Source organism: Oncorhynchus keta, chromosome 26, assembly GCF_023373465.1.
Source record: "Oncorhynchus keta strain PuntledgeMale-10-30-2019 chromosome 26, Oket_V2, whole genome shotgun sequence".
Taxonomy (NCBI): Eukaryota; Metazoa; Chordata; class Actinopteri; order Salmoniformes; family Salmonidae; genus Oncorhynchus; species Oncorhynchus keta.
In genome coordinates this window covers 46,645,528-46,654,829 of record NC_068446.1, presented here as the reverse complement: position 1 = coordinate 46,654,829, position 9,302 = coordinate 46,645,528, and the positions used below count along the sequence as shown (strand labels likewise).

At 43.4% G+C, this 9,302-nt stretch overlaps 1 long non-coding RNA gene across 15 annotated transcripts; it reads left to right on the top strand.

The window, feature by feature from the left end:
• The first annotated feature begins 460 nt into the window (after positions 1-460).
• LOC127912199 (uncharacterized) lies at positions 461-7,152 on the top strand. Of its 15 annotated transcripts, none has more exons than XR_008081508.1 (3): positions 461-714; positions 1,073-1,127; positions 4,500-7,152. It is a non-coding gene; the product is annotated as an uncharacterized LOC127912199 (long non-coding RNA). The 15 variants fall into 15 exon arrangements; XR_008081505.1 differs by having other exon boundaries at positions 479-714; positions 4,497-7,152; XR_008081517.1 differs by having other exon boundaries at positions 523-1,127; positions 4,497-6,860; positions 6,957-7,152.
• The last annotated feature ends 2,150 nt before the right edge of the window (positions 7,153-9,302 follow it).

Genomic DNA, 9,302 nt, shown 5'->3' with positions numbered 1-9,302 from the left:
TAAATGCAGAAAATCACTAATCAAAATAAATGTTCTACCACGGTGACCGTGTTATTTCTACTGGACTTGTATATGAATACTTTCAGTTTTTCCTAAAACACTTCACGCGCGCAGCAGAAGGAGGTTTACGCCACCGATGCTGCCACGTGCGCTGATCAAATACATCGCTGGAACTCTGATTCGGGTTTTTACACGTCCTAATAATTCCTAAAGATCGCTCAGTAAACCAGGTGTTTAAAAATCAACGTATCCTTACATCGACTTTTGACCTTATTGCTGATTAAAATAAGCAGAGTGCGGTATTTACATGACTATTTCCACACTGCTATAATCTGTTCAATATTGAATTATTACTGTGCATGTAAACATACTCATTGTCAAATTGGTTTGAGATCTTTATTGTGTTAAAAGCTTCACTCAGTCTGGAGATCTGACCAAACACAAGCACATCCACCCTGGGGAGAGGCCATTTGAACGTTCTGAACACCACCGACGGTTTCTCTCTTCGGTTGACAAGCAAATGACGTTTTTTCATTATTAAAAAGGGAACTGCCTCCTAGAACCTTCTCTGGTTATAAAGGACTATATGGCATCGATATGAGAACCGTCAGACACATTCATTCTCGTGACAACATTGGATAATGAATAGGATCAATTTGGTCATAAAATCAGTCTCGTCCAAAACGAGATTTGGAAGTGAGTGCGTCGCAACAGGTATGGATGGGTTTGGTATAAATTACTAGCTTTTACCAATGATGTCTGATTGTCCAGAGACAACAAACAAGGCCGAGGTCCTGACACAAGCTGACATGTGTTGTGGACATGTTGTCAAGTCTGCAATGCACGCACACTTGCTAGGTATAGGAGTGAAAATTGGGCTTACATAAAGTTGATGCAAACTTTAATACTTCAACAATATTGTGCAAGATGGCAAGGAACAAACATTGATGGCTGTGACTGGTGTGAAGCTAGCTAACTACAGCACGATACTGTAGGGATCTTTAAATGTACCACAGAAGAACCAAGAAATGAAGAGCAACGCCTCGGCTGACTTTTTTGAGCTTTTATGTAGATCTGCAATTATATTATGAAAAGGGAAGACCGGAAGATCATCAGTCTGAGGAAAGGTAAAACACATATCCTGTCTCACGTCTCCAATATATTTATTGGTGCTTTCAGCGTTGACAGTATTAAAATACAACAACTCGTGTACATACAAACACTAATATAAACAAGCTATAACATGAAATTTGCATTTATCCCGTTTAGACCTTAAGAGGGCTAAAACTACATCTCCCATAATGCAACGCCAGCATTTGTTTAAACAAATATATGATCAATAACAACGATAAAACTCTGAAAGTTACATGTTTCGATAGTCTCACACTCCCTTATAACAATATCTATAGCATTAACCTTCGGATGTTTGATTTATTTAACGTTATGGACTTCTAGTCTGCGACAAAATGACCTCTCTCTCTAAAGCGTTTTTCTCAGACCGAGGAGAAGGGGAGCAAAGTAACAAAGTGTTAGTAGGTGACGCAAGCACCCCGATAAAATAAAAAATTATGTTAATATCATTTCAGCTACTGTAGCTGCCTAGTTAACATCAACAGGCAACAGTAGTAGTGCAACAATTGAAAATATAATTAAAGTTCCTGGCGATTTATTGTTTAATTTTTAATTTAACCTTTATTTAACCAGGTAGGCAAGTTGAGAACAAATTCTCATTTACAATTGCGACCCGGACAAGATAAAGCAAAGCAGTTTGACACATACAACAACAGAGTTACACATGGAATAAACCAAACGTACAGTCAATAATACAGACGAACAAAATAAAACAAAAAGTCTATATACAGTGAGTGTAAATGAGGTAAGATAAGGAAATAAATAGGCCATGGTGGCGAAGTAATTACAATATAGCAATTAAACACTGGAATGGTAGATCGGCAGAAGATGAATGTGCAAGTAGAGATACTGGGGTGCAAAGGAGCAAAATAAATAGATAAATACCACTATGGGGATGAGGTAGGTTGATAGATGGGCTATTTACAGATGGACTATGTACAGGTGCAGTGATCTGTGAGCTGCTCTGACAGCTGGTGCTTAAAGCTAGTGAGGGAGATGTGAGTCTCCAGCTTCAGAGATTTTTGCAATTCGTTCCAGTCGCAGGCAGTAGAGAACTGGAACGAAAGGCGGCCAAATGAGGTGTTGGCTTTAGGGATGATCAGTGAGATACACCTGCTGGAGCGCGTGCTACGGATGGGTGTTGCCATCGTGACCAGTGAACTGAGATAAGGCGGAGCTTTACCTCGCATAGACTTATAGATGACCTGGAGCCAGTGGGTTTGGCGATGAATATGTAGCGAGGGCCAGCCAACGAGAGCATACAGGTCGCAGTGGTGGGTGGCATAAGGGGCTTTGGTAACAAAACGGATGGCACTGTGATAAACTGCATCCAGTTTGCTGAGTAGAGTATTGGAAGCTATTTTGTAGATGACATCGCCGAAGTCGAGGATCGTTAGGGTAGTCAGTTTTACTAGGGTAAAAATCGCTGAAGGTGGAGACTTTTATCTCCCTCACCAACTTTAAACATCAGCTATCTGAGCAGCTAACCGATCGCTGCAGCTGTACATAGTCCATCGGTAAATAGCCCACCCAATTTACCTACCTCATCCCCATACTGTTTTTTATTTATTTACTTTTCTGCTCTTTTGCACACCAATATCTCTACCTGCAGATGACCATCTGATCATTTATCACTCCAGTGTTAATCTGCTAAATCTGCTTTGTAATTATACACTCCTATGGCCTATATATTGCCTACCTCCTCATGCCTTTTGCACACACTGTATATAGACTCTCTTTTCTTCTACTGTGTTATTGACTTGTTTATTGTTTATTCCATGTGTAACTCTGTTGTTGTTTGTGTCACACTGCTTTGCTTTATCTTGGACAGGTTGCAGTTGCAAATGAGAACTTGTTCTCAACTAGCCTACCTGGTTAAATAATGAGACCTTGTTTTCAACTAACCTACCTGGTTAAATAATGAGAACTTGTTTTCAACTAACCTACCTGGTTAAATAATGAGAACTTGTTTTCAACTAGCCTACCTGGTTAAATAATGAGAACTTGTTTTCAACTAGCCTACCTGGTTAAATAATGAGAACTTGTTTTCAACTAGCCTACCTGGTTAAATAAAGGGAACTTGTTCTCAACTAGCCTACCTGGTTAAATAATGAGAACTTGTTCTCTACTAGCCTACCTGGTTAAATAATGAGAACTTGTTCTCAACTAGCCTACCTGGTTAAATAATGAGAACTTGTTCTCAACTAGCCTACCTGGTTAAATAAAGGGAACTTGTTCTCAACTAGCCTCCCTGGTTAAATAAAGGGAACTTGTTCTCAACTAGCCTACCTGGTTAAATAAAGGGAACTTGTTCTCAACTAGCCTACCTGGTTAAATAAAGGGAACTTGTTCTCAACTAGCCTCCCTGGTTAAATAAAGGGAACTTGTTCTCAACTAACCTACCTGGTTAAATAAAGGGAACTTGTTCTCAACTAGCCTACCTGGTTAAATAAAGGGAACTTGTTCTCAACTAGCCTACCTGGTTAAATAAAGGGAACTTGTTCTCAACTAGCCTACCTGGTTAAATAAAGGGAACTTGTTTCTCAACCAGCCTACCTGGTTAAATAAAGGGAACTTGTTTCTCAACCAGCCTACCTGGTTAAATAAAGGGAACTTGTTTCTCAACTAGCCTACCTGGTTAAATAATGAGAACTTGTTCTCAACTAACCTACCTGGTTAAATAATGAGAACTTGTTCTCAACTAACCTACCTGGTTAAATAAAGGTGAAATACAAAATAAATACAATTAAAAAAAAAAAAAAAGATAACTAACCCGGATTTCCCAAGTTAAGTAGCTACTTTTTATGAGAACAGACAGGTTATCTCTTGCTCTCGATATAACTGGGGCCCTGTACTGTAATGGGAGTTGTGATCAACAGCTAGGTTAGTTGGCACTAGCTACCAGGCTTCGTCTGCTACTGGTGCTAAAACAACATACATGTTCTCCTAAAAAATAAATATATATGTATATGTATATGTATATGTATACTCTATATGTATGTATATATATATATATATATATAATGTGTATTTTCTACAGCAAAAATACATGTAGAGTGGTACTTGTCTAGCCTGAGTACCTGTCTTCTTTATCTAAACAGGCTACACATATGTGTCAGCGAGCATTCAGCAACTTAACAGTACACAGCTGGTTGCATAGTAACAGGGTAACAGGGTCAGCGCTACTGACCTGAATCGAGTCTGTCCTTAGTCACTCTGTTTAGTATAATTACTTCCAAACTAGAGGGAAGGTTTTTTTTATCTCTCTATGTTTATTGAGTGGTTATATATATATATATATATCATTATTTTTTCCATTTCAGTATCAGGCTACTTACAAAAAACCTGGTGTGTTTGTTGTTCAGCAGTGTCGTCGGGAAACCTTCCATCCATATCAGGAGTAGAAGGCTGAGGCAGACCTTGGCAAGGCAACAGACACATTTCAGGTTGGTCACGTTTGATCTGGTCATAGGTCAAAATACTATCACTTGTCTGCCCTGGAATTCACCTAACACCTACCATTGATAATGTAATCAGTGCTGTGTTTTCTACAGATGGAGGACGGGTGAGATGGTTTGTCAGGGAGTCCCCTGACTGACTAACAGACAGGTTGATACAGATGGAGTCCCCTGACTGACTAACAGACAGGTTGATACAGATGGAGTCCCCTGACTAACAGACAGGTTGATACAGATGGAGTCCCCTGACTGACTAACAGACAGGTTGATACAGATGGAGTCCCCTGACTAACAGACAGGTTGATACAGATGGAGTCCCCTGACTAACAGACAGGTTGATACAGATGGAGACTACTGACTAACAGACAGGTTGATACAGATGGAGTCCCTGACTGACTAACAGACAGGTTGATACAGATGGAGTCCCCTGACTAACAGACAGGTTGATACAGATGGAGTCCCCTGACTAACAGACAGGTTGATACAGATGGAGTCCCCTGACTAACAGACAGGTTGATACAGATGGAGTCCCCTGACTAACAGACAGGTTGATACAGATGGAGTCCCCTGACTAACAGACAGGTTGATACAGATGGAGTCCCCTGACTGACTAACAGACAGGTTGATACAGATGGAGTCCCCTGACTAACAGACAGGTTGATACAGATGGAGTCCCCTGACTAACAGACAGGTTGATACAGATGGAGTCCCCTGACTAACAGACAGGTTGATACAGATGGAGTCCCCTGACTAACAGACAGGTTGATACAGATGGAGTCCCCTGACTAACAGACAGGTTGATACAGGAGAAATGGTTTGTCATGGAGTCCCCTGAAACAGATGTCTGAACTAGAGACCTTGCTCTCAGCATTACAATGATACTAGTACTTGTCATCATCTTCTGTTATTATTGAATTTTAATGGTAGGAGGGGGGTTGACCCTGTGTATTCTTCAAACTTGTCAGGGAACTGTCCTATATGGGACACCATACGAAGGGATACTGACTAATATGTACCACCAGGGGCAGCGTAGCTTAGTGGTTAGAGTTTAGAGGTGGCAGGTAGCCTAGTGGATAGAGTGTAGACCTGACCCCTCCTGTCTCAGCCTCCAGTATTTATGCTGCAGTAGTTTTTGTGTCGGGGGGCTAGGGTCAGTTTGTTATATCTGGAGTACTTCTCCTGTCCTATTCGGTGTCCTGTGTGAATCTAAGTGTGCGTTCTCTAATTCTCTCCTTCTCTCTTTCTTTCTCTCTCTCGGAGGACCTGAGCCCTAGGACCATGCCCCAGGACTACCTGACATGATGGCTCCTCGCTGTCCCCAGTCCACCTGGCCATGCTGCTGCTCCAGTTTCAACTGACCTGAGCCCTAGGACCATGCCCCAGGACTACCTGACATGATGACTCCTTGCTGTCCCCAGTCCACCTGGCCATGCTGCTGCTCCAGTTTCAACTGGCCTGGGCCCTAGGACCATGTCCCAGGACTACCTGACATGAGGACTCCTTGCTGTCCCCAGTCCACCTGGCCATGCTCCTGCTCCAGTTTCAACTGTTCTGCCTTACTATTATTCAACCATGCTGGTCATTTATGAACATTTGAACATCTTGGCCACGTTCTGTTATAATCTCCACCCGGCACAGCCAGAAGAGGACTGGCCACCCCACATATGCTCTCTCTAATTCTCTCTTTCTTTCTCTCTCTCGGAGGACCTGAGCCCTAGGACCGTGCCCCAGGACTACCTGACATGATGGCTCCTTGCTGTCCCCAGTCCACCTGACTGTGCTGCTGCTCCAGTTTCAACTGTTCTGCCTTATTATTATTCGACCATGCTGGTCATTTATGAACATTTGAACATCTTGGTCATGTTCTGTTATAATCTCTACCCGGCACAGCCAGAAGAGGACTGGCCACCCCACATAGCCCGGTTCCTCTCTAGGTTTCTTCCTAGGTTTTGGCCTTTCTAGGGAGTTTTTCCTAGCCACCGTGCTTTTACACCTGCATTGTTTGCTGTTTGGGGTTTTAGGCTGGGTTTCTGTACAGCACTTTGAGATATCAGCTGATGTACGAAGGGCTATATAAATAAATTTGATTTTATTTTATTTAGAGGAGGCAGGTAGCCTAGTGGTTAGAGTGTAGAGGTGGCAGGTAGCCTAGTGGTTAGAGTGTAGAGGTGGCAGGTAGCCTAGTGGTTAGAGTGTAGAGGTGGCAGGTAGCCTAGTGGTTAGAGTGTAGAGGTGGCAGGTAGCTTAGTGGTTAGAGTGTAGAGGTGGCAGGTAGCCTAGTGGTTAGAGTGTAGAGGTGGCAGGTAGCCTAGTGGTTAGAGTGTAGAGGTGGCAGGTAGCTTAGTGGTTAGAGTGTAGAGATGGCAGGTAGCTTAGTGGTTAGTGCGCTGGACTAGGTAACCGAAAGGTTGCAAGATCAAATCTCAGAGCTGACAAGGTACAAATCAGTCGTTCTACCCCTGAACAAGGCAGTTAACCCCACTGTTCCCCGCTAGGCCATCATTGAAAATAAGAATTTGTTCTTAACTGACGTGCCGAGTTGAATAAAGGTAAATAAAAAATGCTAATAGTAACTGTATCTGCTGTGAAGAAGAAAGACAAGTGTAATATCTGTTATATTAGCAGAACGTCTACACAGTATTACACTGAGTATACCAAACATTAAGAACACCTTCCTAGTATTAAGTTATTTTGGCATAACTGTGATCTGTCAGAGAAATATCAGCTAGCTAGATACCTACGGCTGGCTAGCCTATTCCAAAACTATGCTAGCTAGCTATAGATACCTACGGCTGGCTAGCCTATTCCAAAACTATGCTAGCTAGCTATAGATACCTACGGCTGGCTAGCCTATTCCAAAACTATGCTAGCTAGCTATAGATACCTACGGCTGGCTAGCCTATTCCAAAACTATGCTAGCTAGCTATAGATACCTACGGCTGGCTAGCCTATTCCAAAACTATGCTAGCTAGCTATAGATACCTACGGCTGGCTAGCCTATTCCAAAACTATGCTAGCTAGCTATAGATACCTACGGCTGGCTAGCCTATTCCAAAACTATGCTAGCTAGCTATAGATACCTACGGCTGGCTAGCCTATTCCAAAACTATGCTAGCTAGCTATAGATACCTACAGCTGGCTAGCCTATTCCAAAACTATGCTAGCTAGCTATAGATACCTACAGCTGGCTAGCCTATTCCAAAACTATGCTAGCTAGCTATAGATACCTACAGCTGGCTAGCCTATTCCAAAACTATGCTAGCTAGCTATAGATACCTACAGCTGGCTAGCCTATTCCAAAACTATGCTAGCTAGCTAGATACCTACAGCTGGCTAGCCTATTCCAAAACTATGCTAGCTAGCTATAGATACCTACGGCTGGCTAGCCTATTCCAAAACTATGCTAGCTAGCTATAGATACCTACAGCTGGCTAGCCTATTCCAAAACTATGCTAGCTAGCTATAGATACCTACAGCTGGCTAGCCTATTCCAAAACTATGCTAGCTAGCTATAGATACCTACAGCTGGCTAGCCTATTCCAAAACTATGCTAGCTAGCTGTTGTCAGGTTGGCTAAACACAAGGCCAGCACAGGCTTTAGCCAAGACATAAAACTGAAATAGCAGATCATCTTGAGATGGCAAGTCAGTCAGGAGGGGAGAAGTCCTCATATGTAAAAATTTTCCACAGCAAAGTTATCTTAGTTATCGAACCTCTCTGTCACTAAGTTACCACTCACTGCCTGTGTTTGTTTGTTCTGATTTGAATTTGAACCTGTCTGGAGCAACGAACCGCCCTTGCTGTATCTGCCTGGCCGGTTCCCCTCTTTCCACTGGGATTCTCTGCCTCTAACCCTATTACAGGGGCTGAGTCACTGGCTTACTGGGGCTCTCTCATGCCGTCCCTGCAGGGGGTGTGTCACCTGAGTGGGTTTATTCACTGTTGTGGTCATCCTGTCTGGGTTGGCACCCCCCTTGGGTTGTGCCGGGGTGGAGATCTGTGTGGGCTATACTCAGCCTTGTCTCAGGATGGTAAATTGGTGGTTGAAGATATCCCTCTAGTGGTGTGGGGGCTGTGCTTTGGCAAAGTGGGTGGGGTTATATCCTTCCTGTTTTGGCCCTATCCGGGGGTGTCCTCGGATGGGGCCACAGTGTCTCCTGACCCCTCCTGTCTCAGCCTCCAGTATTTATTCTGCAGTAGTTTGTGTTGGGGGGCTAGGGTCAGTTTGTTATATCTGGAGTACTTCTCCTGTCCTATTCGGTGTCCTGTGTGAATCTAAGTGTGCGTTCTCTAATTCTCTCCTTCTTTCTTTCTCTCTCTCGGAGGACCATGCCCCAGGACTACCTGACATGATGGCTCCTCGCTGTCCCCAGTCCACCTGGCCATGCTGCTGCTCCAGTTTCAACTGACCTGAGCCCTAGGACCATGCCCCAGGACTACCTGACATGATGACTCCTTGCTGTCCCCAGTCCACCTGGCCATGCTGCTGCTCCAGTTTCAACTGACCTGAGCCCTAGGACCATGTCCCAGGACTACCTGACATGATGACTCCTTGCTTTCAACTGTTCTGCCTTATTATTATTCGACCATGCTGGTCATTTATGAACATTTGAACATCTTGGCCATGTTCTGTTATAATCTCCACCCGGCACAGCCAGAAGAGGACTGGACACCCCACATAGCCTGGTTCCTCTCTAGGTTTCTTCCTAGGTT